Here is a 22,393-nt window from a genome sequence, read left to right on the forward strand (position 1 = left end):
AACATCAACTACTTCTTTATTCTGCCTGTAGTATCCGAGTTGGAGTTGTATCACCACAACTGATGGTTGTAGAGTAACACTAGACAAGACACTGGTTAACCACACCATGGTATATATGGCCAGCAAGCTGAGATGCTGTAATTAAAAAGGAAAGGGTAGCTCTGTGCACTGCTTGGAAGTGGGTGCTATGGCTGAGAGCCACACAGCATGGGGCAGAGATATTCCACAAACAACAGCCATGGCTTCCAATTCACATAGAATAGAGAATGATTCTGGATAAATGCAGACAACAGATGGCCACTACTACATCAGTTTCCATAGGATAAACTGAGACAATAGATATTCACCACTACAGTGCTTTCTGCAGTGGAAATTACACCTGCATGTCTTGGGAGAATGTATTTTCTGAATCTTAGTCTGAAAATAATAGACTTTAGGATTTAGAAAAGTGAGAAAGGACTTGGACATTTATCCTAGAGATGTGTTCCTCAGAGAAATATAAGGGTTTTGAGAAGAAGGCATCTGGAAGATCAGACAAGAAGGATTCAAAGCTAACATTTACCTTCCTAGGCACTAGACAGGAGTGTGGAAGAGAAGTATGGGTCTCACAGTCTCATCTGTTTTGATCACAGCAATGACCCTGTCAAAAATACATGTTCCAGGTCAATTCATAAAGACCTTGTTATGCACCAGGACCTGAGTTCAGATACCTAGCAATCAGGTAAGATAACTGGTCATATATTTGTAGCAGCAGTACTTGGGAGAGTGTGTGTGTGTACACAGGTGAATCTCTGGAGTTCATTGGTCTGCCAAGCTAGCTTAATGGATAAGTTCCAAGTTCGGTGAAATACATGGTTCCAAAAAATAAGATGGAAAGTGACTTAGGAATGCTTTGGCTTCCATATGCAGGTGTCCATATATGTATTGCCTGTATATGATCTTACCTACACACACACACACACACACACACACACACACACACACACACACACACAAACACACACACACATACACAGCATATGTGTTCTTGGACCAATGTGCTGCCATCAGTGACTTCTCATGAATAAACCAAGAGTCATGGCTTCTCACACAGCATCCCCTTTTCAAGCTTATGAGTGGTGTTCCAAGAAGTAAGTTTTAAAGGCAATGCATATTCTTCGATTCAAATGCCTACACATACTTCTCTGTGGAGCTCCTTTGTCCTCCAAGTACATTAGAATTTATTGAAAAACCATCCAATAATGTCTATATTTTTCCCATGGTTTATAGATTCAGTCAATACTACCCTACAGGTCTTTGTAAATATTACTTGCCTTATATAGCTTATTAAATAATTTTATTATCTTTCTACAAAGAAATCAAGTGGAAGGATGTGGGAAATATTTTAGCAACAATTTATGATTTGAGGTTTTACCATAAATTCTTGTCTCTTATTCCGAATTCCCAACATCAATAATTGTCTGGAGTTTGAAAGCTAGTTTTGCCAGCAACAGGGAAGAGTTATTGTTAGAGAGCCAAGGGGAAAAAACAGAGGTAGTTAGGCAAATGTTCCAGAGAGAGAGAGAGAGAGAGAGAGAGAGAGAGAGAGAGAGAGAGAGAGAGAGAGAGAGAGAGAGAGAGAGAGAGAGAGAGAGAGAGAGAGAGAGAGAGAGAGAGAGAGAGAGAGAGAGAGACAGACAGAGAGAGAGAGAGACAGAGAGACAGAGAGACAGAGACAGAGACAGAGAGACAGAGACAGAGAGACAGAGAGACAGAGAGACAGAGAGACAGAGACAGAGAGAGAGACAGAGGGAGAGAGAGAGTTACAAAGCATCTCCCTGGGCAGAGGTTAATCTCAGCATGGCAAACTCTTTAGGGATGAGTGAGGGAGAGACAGAGGCCAAGTGTGTATAGAGGGGAGAGGGCAGACAGGACAGAAGGAAGAAGAAATGAACCCTTTCTAGAAGGTTGAGGAAACTTAGAAAATTTTCTCTTTTGAGTATTGAAAAGTTAAGATTTGTCCTACTAGTGCCATTTGGGTAAGTCAATCTTAGATCTGTGTTCATTAGAGAAAGAGTGGTTTCTATAAGGGGAGCATATAACTTGTTAATGGTGCTTTATGGGGTAGTGGACTCCTCTGTTGTAGAGAAATTACCTACTTGATTCAAGGTCATTAGAAACTATGCTACTAATGCATTCTTGGTGGATACTATACAGAGAAAATACTGTGAAATTAACACCCAAATTCCTCTAGGCAGTCAAGGGGATTCTCTTACCATGGCAGGGAACAAGGCAAGTGGTACTTATAAGGAGGTCCATTTTGTCAATAGTTTGGAATAGTAAATGTATATGAATAGTAGGTGGCTTGAGTCTGACAGATTCGGAGTAAGAAGTTCTGTAAGTATAACAGAATTGTAATTCAAAAAGACTGAAGACTGAACCCAACTTACCCATCCTCTCATGGATGGATGGAACATCCTGGTGTTAAGTCAAAGCATTAACTGATGCTTGAAGGAGTGATTAAACTTCAGAGAAGAAACATTATGGAAATGTGTCAGTAGTCAGAGCTGTGAACAAGCATAACCTAATCTGTGATGGGTTAATGGCTGTAACTCTTGTGATGAATAACATAATGTTTCATTTGGGAATGAAGAATATTGGGGCAGTAGAGAAGATTGCCACCTCTGCCGTGACCACCTCTGGGGTTGATCTGAGTAAGATTAATTGGGTAATACTACAGATGGTGTCCAATGTGTTAGCAAGAACTCACTTTTAAAAATTAATTGGAAATTCCCGGATGGAAGACACTCACTATGCCTTAAGATTACAAGGTGGAGAGAATCCATTTCTTAGCAGAGCTGAGCAGTTTTTGCTCAAGCCATTTGAGACTAGGTGAGTTTGTGGGTTTGGGACTAGGACAAAACACTTGCTAAACTGTCAAGCATAATTCTGGAGTTCATGCTGTAAACTATAATGCAGCTGCATCCCAGACAATACTGGGTCATGGGGTTAGAATCCAGCTCTTCTCAAAGGTTTCTAAACTGCCTCAGAGAAATTGAGCTCAGAGGTGCTGGGGTCCCCTGCTGTACAAGGGGACAAGCTCCTCAGAAGGCAGAGAGATACAGATTGTAGAGGCTACCTGCCTCCTACAATCAACTGAAGGAACTAGAAATAATGGAATTTTAGGAACTCAATCCTTCATAAGCAACTGAATTCTTTGAACATGGGCTCTACAGGAATTTTGTTTTGCTTAGTCTGGTATATGACACATTTATATCCTGGGAATAGGCTTATACAATAAACAGAAGGGTTTTAATTGAAGTTAAATAGGAAAGGATATTAATTCAACCCATATAAAGAGAAAGGTGATATAGTATATATACCCACAGAGATGATAATATCCATAGAAGGGAGGAATGAATAAAAATTGATTTAATTGTTGTTCGTCCTAAGGGGCTGCAAACCCCTCAACTCCATTGGTCCTTTCTCTAACTCCTTCACTGGGGACCCTGTACTCAGTTCAATGGATGTCTGTGAGCCTCTACATCTGTATTAGTCAGGTACTGTCAGAGTCTCTCAGGAGAGAGCTATATTTAGGCTGGCTTGCCCTTCCTTCACTCTCTGCTCCATAGTTAATTTCTGCAACTCCTTCTGTGGGTATTTGGTCCCCCTTTTTAAGAAGGAATGAAATGTCCACCTTTTAGTCTTCCTTCTTCTTGAGTTCCTTGTGGTTTCTTCAGAGCTCCCAAGGTCTCAACCACCAACCAAGGACTGCACATGGAGGGGTCTGATTGTTCTGGCAGCATGTGTATAGTAGAGGATTGCAAATTCAATCATCAATAGGAGGAGAGGACCTCAGCCCTGTGAAGGTTCTGTGCCTCAGTGTAGGGGAATGCCAGGGCCAATAAGTGGGAGAGGGTGGGGTGGCAGGCATGGGGAGTGGGTAGGCAACAGGGGTTTGTTTTTGTTTGTTCCTTTGTTTTTTTGGAGGGGAAACTGGGAAAGGAGAAATTTACATGTAAATAAAGAAAATATCTAATTAAAAAAAGAAAAAGAATTGATTTAATTGTTTTTAATGATAGAAAGGTGAAATAATGGTGATTGCTTTAAAGAAAATTTAAGAAGTCAATGCTATCCTAAGCAACTGGGTTCTTTAAATGTTGGCTTCATAGGAATTCTAGCCTGGCATTGATAGCCTAAGCATAGGCTCATACATTAAATAGAAGGAAATTTAACTGAAGATAAAAAGTAAAGGATATTAATTTAACTTATATTAAGAGAAATGTGAAAATAAACATATATATCAACAGAAATATTAATCTACAGAAGGAAGAATATATGATAACTGTTTAATTGTTTTTAAGTATGCATGGATGAGTAAATATAGTTAGCCTTTGATTTCACAAACAAAAGCACAAGATAATGAAGGAGTACTCCATCAAAGGATAATAATAATTGTTTAGATTGCTTTAATTGCTTTGAATTGTCTTAATTATCAAAATGTAGATGGTTATAAGTTTGGTGGTTATGGTGTTACAAATCCTCGGTGAGAGAGGTCAAATAGAGCAGGCCTAAAGGAAGAGGAGGCTACTAAATTGAATCAATCTATACTTTTGATGATTTTGGATTTTTAGACCAAAGATATTCTATTTTGGCAGAGAGGCTCTGCATTTGTGTTGACAGGGAAGAAGAGAAGGTTTTGGATTCCTTCCAAAGTGATATGGATCAGATATGATAAGAGGAGAGCCCCCTGAAGATCTTGGCTACAGACAGAAAAGAAAAGTTCAAGAAGATCAAACAGGACATGATTTGCTGATTCCTCCACATGGGAACAGCCCTGAAACTGAGCTAGACATCAAAATGTCTACAGCAAAAACTTCAGCTAAAATTAGACAATAAACCTTATTGTTTACAGAATCTTTAAGATTCATCATGCCATCCTTCACATGGAATGAGCAGAGATTTGTTACACTTGATTATTGATCAAATTAACTCATTAAAAAAGACAGTTGTGTTTTACCTTCTCAAACAAGGAGCAAAAAAAAATCATCTTTAACTGATCTGTGCACCTTGCACAATTCATACAAATATCTAGATAGTACTAAAAATTTAATTGTAAGATTCATATATTGCAGGGTGTACAGCTCTGACAAGATCCATCTTTGAGGATGCTGAAATGACCCATTGTTCCAGGTTCTTGACTTCTAAAGCTGTTTCTAGAGACTATCCCAGAACAGCTTGAGGATAGCTGTCATTTCCCAATGGACTCAGTTCATCCAGCCTTTCAGACGGACCCAGTCAGAACTTCAGTCAAGCTCTGCACCTTCTAAGCATAGGAGACTGGATAACAAATGCTAAAGCTAGTTTTCTTAAGTTTAACTGATTTTTCCAATTTTCCTACCCCTCCCTACCCCTTAACAACTATTCATCACCTCTATTCAGCAGGAAGAAGCCATGGAGAGTCTTCATCCCTCTTTCCTTGGTTTGAGTGTCTGGGTATCATTATTTTAAAAATTATAGATAGGTTGTCATTTTAAGGGAGAATTTGGAACTGGTCATAATTTTGAACAGGTAGGAAACTAAATAGAGAGCTTAGACTTGGGGATTTCTTTCTTTCCTTTCCTCTTCTATATCCTTTCTCTCTTAGGTAAAGGGAAGGGCATTAAAAAGAAAAGGAGGGATAGAGTGATATTATAAGAAATTAAATACATGGGATTGATTACTAAATTTATTCTTAAACAAAGCATTGTATAGCCATAAGTTTACATTGGTAGAAATCTTTATATTTGATGTAAAATTGAAGTTATAATTTCTCATATTGGTACAGAATTTATATATTGATACAGGTTTAAGATTTTCATTGTTATAAATTTTTGTGTATTGATATAAAATTTAAAATTAATTTTGTTACTCTTAGATAGGCATTGTGCCTATGCAAGTCATTTAAGAATACAAGGCTTAGACACAGTCCTACTCATAGCTGCTATTGTAAACTGTTTAGGATGATTAAGTAATTCAAGTTAAGGGCCAGACAGTAAACTCATGGTTATATTAGATTCTGATTTAACTATACAAAGTGTTTTCAATTTATTCAGATAGAAATAGCTAAAAGTAGTCAAGGTTTAACTGTTCAGATACATTTTCTATAGATAGATCATCTTCAAAAGTATCAGAAACCCACAGAATATGGCATTTAAAATAATTTCATTATTAATAGATCTTTTGACTAGGAGAAATGTCTGCTCCTAACAGTACCTGCTTCACAATTCAAAGAAGATATTGTGCATCAAAACCTCCATATAGATTTGCTCTTAGTGTTGCAAGGTAGTCACTGAGCAAGAATTGCTCTAATTCATCTGCAGACAAAATATACTGTCCAGGAAGTGATGTGGGATAGTAGACAGCCTAGCTCTGCCAATACAGGGTAAGCTGGTCCTTCATAATTCCTGCTTCACTTTAGGGTTTGTCAGATGACTCTGGGACAGAAGACTGAAGAAAGATGCTCCACCGTTATGAGGAATAGAGGGAACTGTCCAGGTAGTCGGCTGTCTCTACAAACTGTTTAAGTTTTGGAAGCTATGTTTTTGTGCTTCCTATATGTTCAGGCAATATTTAATTTATTATTGTATCTCTGATGTGATTGAAGACTAGTTATAGTCTCAGAATCAAACTTAAGTTGTTTACATTAAGGAAGATGATCTATATTTGAAAGGATGTTTTTCAGATGGTAATGTAAGTTAAAATCAAAACATAACTCTAGTATAGAATCATAAACTCTTTGTGTTAGGCTAGATGATACAGTGATTTAACTAAATTGCCAAATATGATGGACTGGATGTTATAAGTACATATCATACCTTACAATTTTCTTAGTTGTTATAATTATGTTCAACATATATCTGAGAGAGAAGAGCCTTTTTAAATGAACAAAAATGAGGAAATGTTGTGGATTTGGTCTAATGCTGATTGTATTATGTTAATCTGGTCCCCCAAATTCCACGGGAATCTGCATGTCTGCATGTAAGAGACTGAGGGAACCTTGCCCTTGGTTGGTTTTAATTGGTAAATAAAGTTGCCAGCAGCCAATGGCTGGGCAAGGAAATAGAGGTGGGCGTTTAGGATTTCTGGGCAAGGGACCGAGGAGGGAGAGTGGGATGGCTGCCATTCTGGGGAAGGAGAGAATACATCACACCTGGTACAGAGGTGCGCAGGGCAGAGTGACAGCCAACATGTAAGAGCTGGAGAAGAGCAGCCCCAAGGGGCCGAAGACTGGGCCTAGGGCGACAAAGATGGAGTATAGATTTGAGGTTTGGAAGTGGCCCAGCCATTGAGCTGCTTAAGGCACATCAAAATACAAAAGTGTGTGTGTGTGTGTGTGTGTGTGTGTTTGTATGTGTGTGTGTGTGTGTTTGTGTGTGTGTCTGTGTGTGTGTCTGTGTGTGCACATGTGTGTGTGCATGTGTGTGTGTCTGTGTGTGTGCACGTGTATGTGTGTATCTGTGTGTGTGTTTGTGTGTGTGTCTGTGTGTGTGCACGTGTATGTGTGTATCTGTGTGTGTGCATGTGTGTGTGTATGTCTGTATGTGTGTGTATGTCTGTGTGTGTGCATGTGTGTGTGCATGTGTGTGTGCATGTGTGTGTGTGTTTGTGTGTGTGTGTCTCTGTGTGTGCATGTGTGTGTGTGTATGTGTCTATCTGTCTGTGTGTGTGTCTGTTTGTGTGCATGTGTGTGTGTGTATGTGTCTATCTGTCTGTGTGTGTTTGTGTGTGTGTGTGTGTGTCTGTGTGTGTGCATGTGTGTGTGTGTCTATCTGTTTGTGTGTGTGTTTGTGTGCGTGTATGTGTGTGTATGTCTGTATGTGTGTGTATGTCTGTGTGTGTGTGTGCACATGTGTGTGTGTGTGTGTCTTTCATTTGGGAATCCAGAACACTGGGGTGGTAGTGAGGAGTGCTGCTGTTGCCACTGCCAGGGTTGATTGTAGTAGGATTAATTTGGTACCACTACAATGCTTCACATGGAGTCAGTCAGTAATGTACCAGGTACCAAAGAAACACCAGCCACTGCTACTTCTGTGGTTGTTGTTTTCTACTGTTACGAGGGTGACAAAGAAGAGGAGAATGTTCTTTTGTCCCATGTTCATAAAATTGGTGAAAATGGAGTAAAGAACTGGGGTAGATAAGGACTCTGCTCATCAGTCAGCTTCAAAGCTTTCCTACCTAGTAAGTCCACATTGGAAATATTATATGGATGACTTAATTGAGTTCTTGTAGTAACCCCAGGACCTAGAAATTAGTTTCCTTATTTTCCAGACAAGAGACTCTGTCCTAAAAGTGACTTGGCCAATGGCACAGAGGTAGAAGGGAATAGAATTGGAGTAAAAATAAATAAAATTATTTGTGTGTGTGTGTGTGTGTTATACTCGAGCATACACACATATGCATACAAACACATACACATACACATGTCACCTTTGTACACTAAGCCATCTCTGTCACCACCAGAAATGGGGATTAAAGCTGCACCTATGTAATTTCTTTGATATATTTTTTTCCCTGCAGCTACAGGTCACCCTGCAGCAATCACAGATCTTTGTATGTGCACCAGAGAAGCTTTAGGATAGAGATGTGGTGGGCTGAGGAACGGATAGATCAGTTCAGGATGTTCTGGACTGAGAATGAAAGGGAACTCGCCAGCCGTTTAGATGTGCCTATATTATTGAACGATTCAAAGTGTTTGTGCTCCAAACTGTGTCCCTTCTCAGTGCTGTCATCTCATAGAGTTTCAGAGACAGTGAAAAGGTTTTGAACTTTTCAACTCACCCAGCCTTTGTGGGGTCAAACGTAATACCTCTCATTCTAGGTGGCCTGCAAAGAAAACCGAGATGAGAGATAAGCTGGTAAGTGTCTCTTTCCCTTCCTCTCCTTAGCTATTGTATTCAATTTAGGGGTGGGGTGGGGGTGGGGACCTTTACAGGAAGAGAAGTTGTTCTTGCTTTGGAGATAAAAACAGCATCTGCTGCCTGGCTTTTGGAGAACATGCAGCAGCTGGGAGAAATTATTCCTATCTTATCCCTGACCCTTTTCTGTGAGCTGGTCACCTTTCTATTTAATTACTTATGCTATTTGATTCAAAGTTATCACCATTATACACTCATTATTCCAGTAGCACCTGTGTGTATAGATTTACGATTTTGCTCGGCTTTAAAGTTCAGCCAAGTTCTGCACAGAGCAGTGCACAGCCACGCTCTGCTCCCCCCTTGCCTTCTTCCAGCTACAACTTCAGCAGAAAATGTTCCTACACAGCAGACAGCTTTGCTTCTGTAGCACAAGTTCAGTAATGACCGTCTCTTGTTCTGAAGGAAACTACTAGTTCCCCAAGCCCTGTAGGGAAACAGTCAAATCCCTGGATTCTTCTTTGTTTTCTCTTGAAATATTTCATTTTAACATAAGTGATATTTGGGGGATATGGAAGAACATGTATTTAAAATGTGACATGTGTGTTTTTTCATTTACAGAAGAATTTTTTTCTGATACCCAGAAGACTCGGGTAGGCAGAAACCTTATTATTAACTCAGATTTGGGAACACTGTAGTTTGGTGTCTTTTGAGTGGCTTTTTGTTGTGGTTTGAATTCTAGGATAGAAGACAACCCTTGGAGAATTACTGAACTCCCTGATTTGTCCCTCTGCCACCAACAAACTGCTTTCTGTAGCACCAGGAGGGATGGAGCTTACTTTAAAAATCTTTAGAAGACAGAATTACGTGTTTCTTCTTTTGAACTCTGTTATTCTTGGGAAGTGGGAGTCACTGGTACACAGGGCCCACCTCCATCACCATTGGACACTTCTGATGCTCTGACACCAGGCCCACAGACATGAAGAGGGCTGACAAAAGAGAGAAAGGGGAGTCAGGAAGGCTCTATCACCTACTCTTAGCATGTTCAGATTACATAACTAATCATTATTTACCATGCAGCAACATTTGACTTTTTAACTTCAGGGTGAGGGCACTGTTGTTGATGGTATCTTCTCATGGCTGGGCTTATATTCAAATCCATGTTTCTTGTACTACAGTAAGAATAGGCTTTTAAAAGAATCTTATCTAGACATTTTTGTCCCTAAGAGTTTGGGAGGAACAAAGAGCTCTGGCCTTCATGCAATGATAGTTCTCACTTAGAGTCAGGTAGAAGCCAGAGATGAATCTATACAGGGCAGAACAGGGGCTGGAGCAGGGTTCTGAAGCCATAAGTGCTTGATAGCTAGAGATCAAGAGCAGATAGCTTCACATATTTCTGGGTTGTTTGAGTTCCATGACCATGATCATGACAGAATGGAAATCTGTTCTCACATCAGAAAGACTGGGACAATTCAGACAGCATATCTTAGGGGTTCAGTTTGGCCTGAGAGTGGGATGGATTTAAAATACCGGAAACGATGCTGGTCTGTGGTTCACTCCTCCCTCTTAAAAAGGTCATGTCTAAATGTAATGAGATAATAATCTAGGGTAGAATCTAATTTCAAAACAGCAACTGTAATTTTTGATCTTTTACTATACTGTTTAATTTAAGAGTTAGAACTCAGGGGAAAAAAGGTCCCCCAAACATCCCATTGATTCAAAACTTCCAGTTCACAATGTAGAAAAAAAATCAAATTATAAAATTTTGATTTGTATTTCACAACTTTGATTCAGAATTCAATAACATGTTTGTATATTACATTTTGCCTTCAATTTAATTCTTTTTCCTTTTCAGCTAAATACCTATGAGTCCAAATCACTCTTCCAGAGTTGTCAGGTAGCCACATCTGGCAGGCTTACTAGTTGTGGCTTTTTGTTTTAACTTTGTGGATTTAATTCCTTTTCAAAGCACATTAGAACCAGTTCTCCTGATTTCCATTTTCTACTGGAACACAACATTTAAATCTCTGTTTAGTAAAGCTTTTAAAAATATCTCCCATGGTTTACCATATGGGTTCAATAGGTAGGGCTAGGGCTGGAGAAATCGTTCAGCAGTTAAGAGCACCCGCTACTCTTCTAGAGGTCCTGAGTTCAATTCTCAGCCCTCATATGATGGCTCATGACCATCTATAATGAGTTCCAATGCCCTTTTCTAGCATGCAGGTGTACATGCAGACAAAGCACTCATATACATATAATAAATAAATAAATAAATAAATAAATAAATAAATAAACAAACCTTTTTTAAAAAAGGGTAGGTACCTTGAAATACTTACTTAGTTAACAAGTCCAAATGAGTGGTGCTTGGTCTTGGAGACTACGAGCTCACACAGGCATTAGAAAGCCGGGAGACCACCTGTTTGCAGTGAAATACTCTCCATTTAGATGGGAGCAGTTTGGAAAGACTCCTGTTGAAAGGACTGTATTTCTCTAAGAATATACAGAGAGAATAATATCTGTCAAATGGCAAAACAATGTTAGTGAACTAACTGGCTTTAGTATCTGTGGCATCTGATTTTTTTTTAAATGTATTTTGAAAGTACTGTTTACTCAATGCATGGAACCATGGGACTTTTCTTCTAACTTGTAAAGTCCCCCAGCCCCTACACACCTTGGCAAAATACTATAGTAACATGGAAGAAAACTCTGATCCATAAAAATACACAGAACTTCCAACAACTCTGAAGTTAAGGACAGGGACTCAGGAACTACTGCCTCTAAGCTGGAATTTTGACTATCCTGATCTTGTGTAGGTTTTGTGCAGGCAACTTCAGAGAGGCAGAGTCACTGTTCATCAGGGAGGTGGCTTCCAGTAAGCTTCCTAGGCTCCCAGTGGGTGGCCTCACACTCATGTGCATATGGTCAGCACAAAGTGGACTCAGAAATGATTGATGATGATGATGATGATGATGATGATGATGATGATGATGATGATAAGGAGGAGGAGAAGGAGGATGAGGACAGTGATGACCATGATGATGATGACAATGATGATGATGATAAAGAAGACAGTATTTAAAGGGAAACAGTTTGGTGGGTCTGGGGAGGGGAGGAGTATACAGAAGATAATTCTTTGCCTTTTAAATTCATACAAAGCACCAAAACAGGCTAGTGTCAAAAATCCAAAACATATGTAGGTGTTCTCTGTCGGTGTTGAGGATGTGGGCCTATGTAGTCAGTACTCTGACGCTGATATTCCTCAATATGAGACTTTGGATGAGTCATAAGATCTTTTTGCCTTAGACTCATCTTTTAAATTGAATATCATGACACTGTCCAAAACATATTGAGAGAGCTAAAGAAAATGTTCATAAGTGACTTGAATAATGTCTGGCTCACTCAGAACAAACATGAGTGTTTTTCCAATCCACACATAAGAAGAGTTAGTTACTATTGTTTTCCATTATCAATCACCACTTAACTCATATGGCTCAAGTATTTATTGTTTACATCTATTTTCAGAAAGCTTAACAGAAAACATCATTTTGGGTAATACCCAAAGTAACTAGTGTGGAAGACAAAAACCTTAAAAGAGAAGGGGATACATTCTCATGAGGGTTATTTTAGAATGAAGGGACAAGAATGAAGAGCAAACTCACTGTAGAAATCCTTAACAGCTAGGGTAAAAGGGAAAACCCACGGAGAAATGATAGAATTCACTGCCAACTGGAAGCAATATCAGGTATGTTTCTCTTGCTACAGTCTCAGTAGCAAATGATCCCAAACTTCTGTTGTGAGCTGAATGATTTACATTTTTTTTCAAGATTCTTTGGTTTGTAGGGTGAGTACTATGCTGATCTCCTTTGAGGTCAGCCATGCTAGGGATGTTTATTGGAAAATATTACTATATCTCTCCATTGTGTGTGTGTGTGTGTGTGTGTGTGCTTCATAGCATGGTGGTCTTACATGGGAATTCCAAGTGTTTCTATGAGACAAACTTCAATATGCAAGTGTTTTATCTAGTCTAGTTTTGTCACACTGGCAAATGCTCTTTGATGAAATTAATCATGCACATAAGCTCACATTAGCATTAAGTAGGAGTCACAGGAAGCATGGGTCCAGGAACCATGACCTACTACAATTTCTTAAGAACGCCCAATTGAAATCTGAGACTCATTGTCACCTATAATAAAATGTAGTTTTAAAAGTATTAACAGGTATCCTCAGATCCTCTGAATTATCATGAAAATGGCAGTTCCTCCACTCCCTTTATTTCTGAGCATTTGAGAATAGGGGATAGCAGAAACTCTAACCAACCAGACAGGCTTGTGTGCAGTTTTCCTTTCTATCTTATTCCAGCACAGTGTGACTTTGAATGCATTGGCTAGCTACACTTTCTGATATTTTTCCTTTTCTTTTACTTTACAGGTTACATTGAGATAATTTTCTCCATCCATTATCTTCCTCAAGATGGAATAGCACATATGCGGAAAGTGTTCTCCTTGAAACACAGTAAGATTTTTTTAAAAAAAACTATCATTATTACTTTTGAGGATGCTTTGAGCTGTACTTAAGAATAAAGTCAATGTAAAGGAAAACAGAGTGGACAAAAGGGACACTGTGATCCCTAATGTCACTGTTTGAATCCTAGATTCCACTGTGCCTGTTCCCCTACTAGACTTTTCAAATACTAGAGTCAATGTATTTCCTTTTTGGCTTAAGCTAGCTAAAGTTAGATATCTGTCACTTTCAACAGAGATCCTGGTTTATAGGGAAGCTTCTTGTATTCTGTTCTCAGTTTCATCCAAAGTATTTAAAATAGAGCTTGATGCTGTTGAGGAGACTCTGATTTGCTGCTGTGGGGTGGGCCTGGGACACAGACAGTTTAAATGACTCCTGTACCATCTCTTTACACATCAGTGTTAAGAAAGTTCTGCCTTTAATTTTGTTTCTTATCTGTTTATTCTTGCAGGACTTTATCTCTCATAATTTATCTATTTTATTTTACACATATTTATGTTTTTCTTATATGTATGTCTGCATGACAGTGTCATTATACCCTGTGACTGGAACCAAAGAGAGCTGTGAGTTGCTGAGAATTGAAACCAGGCCAACTGGAAGAGCAGTCAGTATTCTTAACTGCTGAGCCCCATAGAGACCCACTAAGTTCAATAATTTTGCAAGTGTGTGTGTGTGTGTGTGTGTGTGTGTGTGTGTGTGTGTGTGTGTGCACGCACGCACGTGCACGTGAGCACACGAGCATGAACATGTAGTGACCACAGGTCAATGTCAGGGGCCTTCCCTAATCATTCTCTTCTTATATGAGATGAGGTCTCTCTAAACCCTGGGGTTCACCAATTGATCAATTCAGCTATGTCCCCTGCCTGCCTCTTCCCGAGCCCCTGAACCCAAATGCTGGGAATACAGGTCTATACTACAGACATCTTTAATGATGGTGTCAGCGAACCAAATCCAGGTCCTCATGCTTGCCCAGCAAATGCTTCAACAACTGAGTCATCTCCTTGGCCAAGTATTTGTCATATTGAATACACATCCTAAGAAACCCATCAGCAAGCCATGCCAGATACATGATAGTGAGCAGGTGATGAAATGAAGTTGGCAGGATGGCTGCGAAGAGGCAGACTGCCTACAGAAACTGGGTATCTTGGAGAAGTTGCTGGCTTGGAGTTAATTTAGTACAAATTTAAAATGCTGGGTCTCTCTTTCTAGCTTTGGGGGTTTCATTATGGGGTTAATTCACCCTGTGGCCTTGGACTCATTTGCTAACATACTCTTTGTTGTTATTGTTGTCTAATTAAGACCTGTTTGCCACATGTAAAAATTTCACATTAAGGCTTCCCCTTATCACGCCTTTCCCTTCAGCTGAATGATTGCCTAGTAGAATCTGCATTTTGCTTTAACCACATCAAGCAGACCCCCAGAGAACATTTTCTTTTCATATACTTAGATGTTGATAAGTGGGATGGGGACCCTCTTTTGTTAAAGACAGACAGAGGAAGGTGCTGCAGATGAAAATATTAGCCTTATCCACTATCAAAGCAGGCCAGAATCTGAGCCCATTAGGAAGAGAGTTTTTTAAATGTATCTTATGCTGACTTCCACAGCTTTGAGATCCTGGACCTGCAAATATCACCATAGTTCCTTTACATAGATGTCCATACGGACAGACATCTAAGAATTATAGGCTAGAGCCCACAAGAAAATGTTTTTTTTTTCTTTTTTTTAAGATATATTTTCTTTTCTTTTTTTTTATTAGATATTTTCTTTATTTACATGTAAATTTCTCCTTTCCAAGTTTCCCCTCCAAAAAACAAAGAAACAAACAAAAACAACAAAAACAAACTCCTGTTGCCTTCCCACTCCCCATGCCTGCCACCCCACCCTCTCCCACTTATTGGCCCTGGCATTCCCCTACACTGGGGCACAGAACCTTCACAGGGCCAAGCTCTTCTCCTCCTATTGATGATCAAATTTCCAATCCTCTACTATACACATGCTGCCAGAACAATCAGACCCCTCCATGTGCAGTCCTTGGTTGGTGGTTGAGACCCTGGGAGCTCTGAGGGTACTAGTTACACCAGACTTCTCACCAGAGACTATGAAGAAAATGTTTATGTTGAGGATTTTGGACTGGAACTATCTACTCTGCACTGAGGGAGAGCTGGGTTGGATGTGAGAAAGATTGTTTTTCAAAGCATCATCATATTGATGGTTCAGGTAAAAAAGCTAGAAGATGTCAGAAATAACTCAGAATGACTGGAGTTAAATTAGAAATGAGAAACTCATATGTCAGAAGAATGATCAAAATTCATATAACACATCTCTTATTACTAAACTCGAGTGAGAGGTACAATTCAATTTTAGACATCATGGTAACACATCTCCATTATCCCATGCTGCTGTAGACTGGCATCAGAGGTAGAGGTTCCCAGAATGTAATTAGAGATGATAGAGTTCTACTGCAGAGAGAAAACTGTCATAAAATGGCACACACTCAGATAATACAATATCCAAACTCCGTTACCTTGAATTCCCAGATGTACCCTAAGGTTGTAACGAACAAGGCTAAGAATCAACACATTGCTAGTCCCACTTTATAGATGGCAAAACTGAAGCACAATGAAGCAAAGTCCTCTAATGTCACATGGGACATGGGGCATATCTCAAGTTTAGTCCACAGCTATATGATATAATATCTCTATCTATCTATCTATCTATCTATCTATCTATCTATCTATCTATCTATCTATCTATCTATCTATCCATCCATCTACCTACCTACCTATCTCTTTATTGAGGAGGAATACCTAAGATTAAGAATTTAAATACATTTTCCCATAGTTGTATTTTTTTTCTCACATAGTCCAGCTGACTTTGAATTCCCTATGTGGCTGAGGATAACCTTGAACTCCTAATCCTCACACCTTTATCTTCCAGTACTAGGATTTCAGGCAGGCACCACCATGCCTGATTTTATGATGGGCTGGAAATTGAACGCATGGCTTCAGTTATGCTAGGAAAGCAATCTTTTAGGCTTCACAGCAGTATTAAGGTTGGAATGGGCAGGCTCAGCCTTAAACAGCCACTAACTGGGATACTGGCTCTGAGTCTACAGATTAGGGCTGTCAGGTTAGGGACCAGGGTGTACACTTGAGGCAGAGGGTTAGTGGTGTAAAATAAAAACACTAGAATAAGTGAATTCATAGTTCAGCTCTTGTTGTCCCATATTAAACTACAAGAACATCTAGATCCTTCTGAAATATTCAGAGATTTGCCCACAGGGAGTATGCCTTTCTTTGGCCAGTGCCACCTATCCCACACAGTCCCTTCTGTTTTCACTGGAATATGCTCCCTTCCCCACCATGATGACAATGGACTAAATCTCTGAAACTGTAAGTAACCCCCATGTAAATGCTTTCTTTTATAAGAGTTACCTTGGTCATGGGGTCTCAGCATTGGAACTCTAACTAAGACAAACCATTTTCAAGACAAACCACGATCAAATATACAGAAGGGTGCTTGTCTGGAATGATAATCTGAACCATAATTTGTCAAGACATACCAAGGGGCAAGAAAGGAAACCTTTCAGAAAACTACTTCACTCTTTATTATTTTTTTTTATTTACTTAACTTATTTATCTGGTACTACATTGAGTGGCGACTTGACTTAATTTCAGTTTAAGTCAAACTGATGGGTAAACTGAGGGTCAAAGAAGGAAAGTCATTATCCAAGGTTACATAGAATTATGTGGTAGATCTTAAATTTAGGCCATAGCTGACCAGCTCATTTCACTAAACCATATAAGCTTTCCTGCTGGGAAATAGCTTATCTCACAGAAATCAGATAACTCTCCTGAATAATCAATCTCACTGCTGGCACAGTAGGTATATCTGCTTCAAAGCCCCAGTCCTCTCCCAGCCTAAATATGACTTGCTGGCCCCACTGCATGCTCTTTTGTCTAAAGCCTGGTTGGGCTCTTGACTCAGGTCTTTGAGTACCCTTGCTTCAAGTATTCACCATAGTCACATCCCTCAATTATGGCTATAGGTATTTTACCTTTAGTTTCATTCCTATTATCACAACTGGCCAGTAGTATTAATAAGAACATTACAATCTAGAGGAACCATCAGAGATGCAATTCAGCATTGAGGACTAAGGCATACCTTCATTTCTTCATGCATTTATCTAATATTTAGGCACAGAGATTCACTCAGAACTCACACATGTGCACACTCTCCTCACTGACTCATTCTGAAATAATTATAAGATGTTCCATTTCTCACCTTCTAGGTGGACTTTCTCAAACCCCCTCCATTTAGCACTGAGTCTCCTTCACTTTGCCCTGATCTTAAAGAAACCTCTCACTCTCTACTTGACTTAGCCATACCCAACTTTTAAAACTATATCTAGATTATTTCTCTACCCTCAGAAGCTTGATCTCTGAATTCTATGATTACAATAAAGCAGCTACAATAGCTCCATCAGCAATTTTCTTGAGGTTTGGTGATTTGGCTCAGCAGTAAAAGTGCCTGCCAGGCAAGCATGAGAACTGGAGTTTGGATCACCTATATGTAGGTGGATGTGACAGGAGCCCTACAGCTCTGTCCTGGGGATGTGGGAGACAAGAGATCTCCAAAACAAGCTGGCTTCTGAGACTAGCCATATTGGTGAGATCTGGATTTGAGCGAGAGATCCTGAATCAATGAATAGGGTATACAAACAAGAATAGCTGAGGATGATTCCTGAGATCAAGTTCATGCACTTGTACTCTTAGATATGCGTGACCACAAATATGTTAGCGCTTCCCACATGTCTACACAGAGATTTGCCCACAGTTGTGAGATAGCTAAGATAATTTAGGATGAGAGCAGAAACAGTCTTCAGTGTGTCCTTTCCAGTTACAAGAAAATGTCACTTTACTCATGTGACAGAAAATGAAGCTCCCTGATCACCAAGTAATCTTTTTATCTTTTGGGTTTAGTAATTCAAATAAAATTTTTAGCTAGGTTGAAAGCCTCATTATCTTGGTGTAGATCTGGAGTTATGAGACTAGATATTTTCCCAGATCCTATGCATCTATCTGTTGCTGCTCACAGTGAAGCCATGGGTCAGTAGTGTCTTCTCCCTAGGAATGTTCTACAAGTGTGGATGACTCATCCAGAATTTACTTGCCTTTTGTTTTACTATCTTGTCAAAAGCAGAAACACGAATTTTGTATCTCAATTCATTTAGCTAGCATGTGTCTTTTGATTGGAGACTTGAAGCCATTGGTATTTAAAGTCATTATTGAAGGTCTGTGTTGGTTATAGTCTTATTTGATTTTTTTGCTGTTTGTGTTCTTAGTTGTAATTGTCTTTCAATGATAGCAGTTACATTTGTTTTCTTTCTAAAGCCTTTAGCTATAGACATTCTTTTCTTAAGCAATATTGTTTTCAGTAATCTCTGGGTCTGGACTGGTGGACAATAAATATTTTGCATGTTTTTGTTTTGTGTTTTTTTTTTTAAATTTTTTTCTTTCCCCTTCACCTATGGCAGATAGTTTTCCTGGAGACAGCGGTCTAGGCTGGAATCTGTCTAGGTTGTGTTTTTGCAACTTCACACAAGATAGAGTGTCTGAGAAGTGAAACAGATTGTCTGTGCAAGTGTGTAGTGTGTTTACTTGATTTGTTATTGATGTGGGAGATGCCAGTGCACTGGAAGGGCAATACTACCCCTGGGCATGGGTGGTTCAGGGTTGTATAAGAATGCCAGTCGATTAAATCATACAAGCAAGCCAGTAAGAAGGACTCCTCTATGGACTGTGTTTCAGTGTTTGCCTCCACATTCCTGCCTTGAAGCCTTGAATTTCTGCTCCAACTTCCATCAGTGACAGACTGTTTCCTGGACATGTAAGTTGAAATAAACCCTTTCCCCTTTTGTGATAGCGCTTTTGTGGCTTTTGTGATAGCGCTTATCATAGCATTAGAAAACAGAAAGAAGACAGTGTTTTAGTCACTGTCTATTGCTGAGAAGAAACAACATGAACAAGACAACCCTTATAAGGAAAATCACTTATTCAGGGGTTTGTTTACAGTTTCAGAGACCTTTATCATCAAGGCAAAGAGCATGGTGGCAGACATGGCAGGCATAGTACTGGAGGAACAGTTGAGGGATACATCATGATGTGCAAGCAGAGGAGAGAGGAGAGAGGGAGGAGAGAGAAGGGAAGAGGGAGAAATGGAGAGAGGATGGAGATGGTGGAAAAAAGAGGGAGAGGTAGAGAGAGGAGGAGAGAGGAAGAGAAGGCGAGAGTTTGGGCTTGGCATGGGCTTTTGAAACCCTAAAGAGCAACCCTAGTGACATACTTTCTCGAATGTGGCTACATCTTCCAATCCTAATCCTTTCAAATAGTTCCACTCCCTTGTGACTTCAAATATATGAACTTGTCAGGACCATTCTTATTCAAACCATAACATACATCATCTGTGGTCCTTTAAAACTTGATGTGTGCAGAAACTGAGTCCCTGGAACATATTGACTTCCTGATCCTCATTTCTCCTTTGGAGTGTAGGCCCCTTCTTAGTCTTCTTTATAGTATCATGGCTTTCTAACTACTTTTGAGGAATCCACTGCTCACAGACCATTATTTCACTCGTATGTAAATATCACTACTTTTCTCTTCTTCTGTTTGCCCCCAAGTATGAACAAACTCATGCCTTGTGCAATTTATTATTGACGTTTTTGCTGAATTTTGTCCTGTGTGGATATCTTCACATCTGTAAAATGTTTGTTCTTCACATATATCATACCAAGAAATAGAATAAAATGACATTTTAAAATCTTGAGATGTTGGATAGTTTTAAAACTTCAGCTGATCTGTTAAACCAGTTTAGTTGAACCAGGCCAGATAAGCCTCAGGAAAGTTATAAAATCTGAACTAAACGGAACACAAAATGGAATCTTCCAGCAGTGAATCTAACTCAGCGCTTGCCTCCTCCAGCAAGCACTGTTCTGCTTTGGCCTCTTGCCAACAGGAATTCTTCATGATAATCTTTGGGATTGCACAATTCCTTTTAGGATGGCCATGAAAGGAGTAAAGAACATTTGCTCTGCCAAAGTATGCAGACTTGCTGACATATGCTGAAATACAGATGTCATCTGAGCAAAAGGTAAGCGGAATGGGCTCAAAGAATTAGTTTTGCAGCCTTCCCATCTATTCATAATGGTAATGTGAACTTCTCATAACCATGAGCACCTCACTCTGGCAACAACTTCCAGCAGACCCCTGTTGGCCTTTGTACTTTATGAAGATCACCTTGCAATAATATAGGCAATGGGGAGAGAAACTTGCCTTTGTGATTTTCACTAATGTTAGCTCATTTCTCCTTATACCTCATTGAAATGGTGATTTAAGGGCAGGGGGTAATTTGGAACTACTGGTGGGGAGGGGTCAGCACATCTTAAATCAAATGAGTCTGTCATTTGAATTAGCTGATTCTACACTGAACGGAAGAAACATGCTGGGAAAGGGTGAGGAACAAGAGGCTATCCATGCATTTTTTGATGGACCAAAGTGGGGTCAGATTATTGTATGCTGGAGAGTCTTTCCAGTTCACACTGGCTTCTCTCATGATGGGAGTCTCTGGACAAGGATGTGTGGATGATCAAATGTAAGATATTTTCCAGCCAGTGGCAATCTGGATAGTTCTGTCCTGCCTGCATAGTATGATATATTTTAGTTATTTCTAATCATTTTTATGTTCAAAAGATTTAAACCCCAGTGAGGCTCAGAAGTATGAAAAAATAAGGGGGAAAATATAGTAGAAATTGGGTACAGTCAGTTAAATATAGACAGATATTAAGCATATGGTAAAGGCATTTTTGGATAAACTATAGTTAACTGAAACCAGAAAATACAAGATGCCATAGACCAACTGTTCAGTGATGCTCAGTGTGGACTTTCTCAGGAGCCTCAAAATATTAAAGGATCAAAACTAATAGAAACAAATAAGATGTCTTTTGGTAATATGTCTTACATATTTTGGGGGTGGTTGGTGGATACATGGGTGCATGTATGTATACATATATTCTATATGTATGTTGCGATACATGTATGACATGTATGGCATAATTCATATATGACATATATTCTGGCATAGAATGATGGCAGATGATTCCATCCAAAATGATTATATTTGATAGTTTCAAATTCACTTTAAGTAATTATTTCATTTAGCCTAGGTTAAAGAACTCAATTTAGGAGCTGAAGTGATGCCTTGGTGGGTAAAATGCTTGAAGTGGAAGTATGAAGATCTGAGTTCAAGTCCCCAGAATACTGGTAATATGGGTGGTTGTATATAATCTCAGAACTCATATAGGAACATGGGAGACAGATGCAAGAGAACACTCAGGAGCTCATAGGCCAGTTAGCTTGGTATACACAACAGCAAGAAGAATCTGTTTCAAACCAGGTAGAAGGTAGGGACTGGTATTCCAGGTTATCCTCCAATCTTCATATCCACTGTATACTTTAACATATGACTTAAAGTAAAAATAATCCAGCTTAACTTAAATATTTCCCACATAGCAAAGAACAGAGTAACTTGCATTAATGTGACAACTGAAAGCTGGAAGCTATTTAGTGTCAGGAGTGGGGTGAGAATGGAAGAAAATAAAGTATTAGGAGGCAAAACTCTTGAAAGTACAATGCTGTAACTCACAGTATTAAAGTGGAATGATACACCACACAGCTCATACTGGATGGGTGCACTGGGTAGAGAAAGATTAGTTGTCATGAAGTCAAATGCAACTTAATTCAGATCAATGAATGCATACACAATGCCCTCCCCAAGTACCAGGTGCCAAGTTAGCTGCCAGGAAGCCAGAGCCCCAGGTACAAAAAGACAATGGGGCATAGTTAAGAAACAAGGAAGTGAGCCAATTGTAGACTGTGAGGTGAATATATATAAGGAGACATGCACATTTCTAGAACATATGCAGGCACAAAAGATATTAGTGT

General features: G+C 39.4%; 1 long non-coding RNA gene across 1 annotated transcript; it reads left to right on the forward strand.

Annotated features, from left to right (window-relative positions):
* Nucleotides 1-9,493: 9,493 nt before the first annotated feature.
* LOC116098277 lies at nt 9,494-20,536 on the forward strand. Its single transcript, XR_004121774.1, has 4 exons — nt 9,494-9,526; nt 13,302-13,385; nt 19,205-19,283; nt 20,452-20,536. It is a non-coding gene; the product is annotated as an uncharacterized LOC116098277 (long non-coding RNA).
* The last annotated feature ends 1,857 nt before the right edge of the window (nt 20,537-22,393 follow it).

This window comes from Mastomys coucha, unplaced genomic scaffold, assembly GCF_008632895.1.
Source record: "Mastomys coucha isolate ucsf_1 unplaced genomic scaffold, UCSF_Mcou_1 pScaffold20, whole genome shotgun sequence".
In the NCBI taxonomy this organism is placed as follows: Eukaryota; Metazoa; Chordata; class Mammalia; order Rodentia; family Muridae; genus Mastomys; species Mastomys coucha.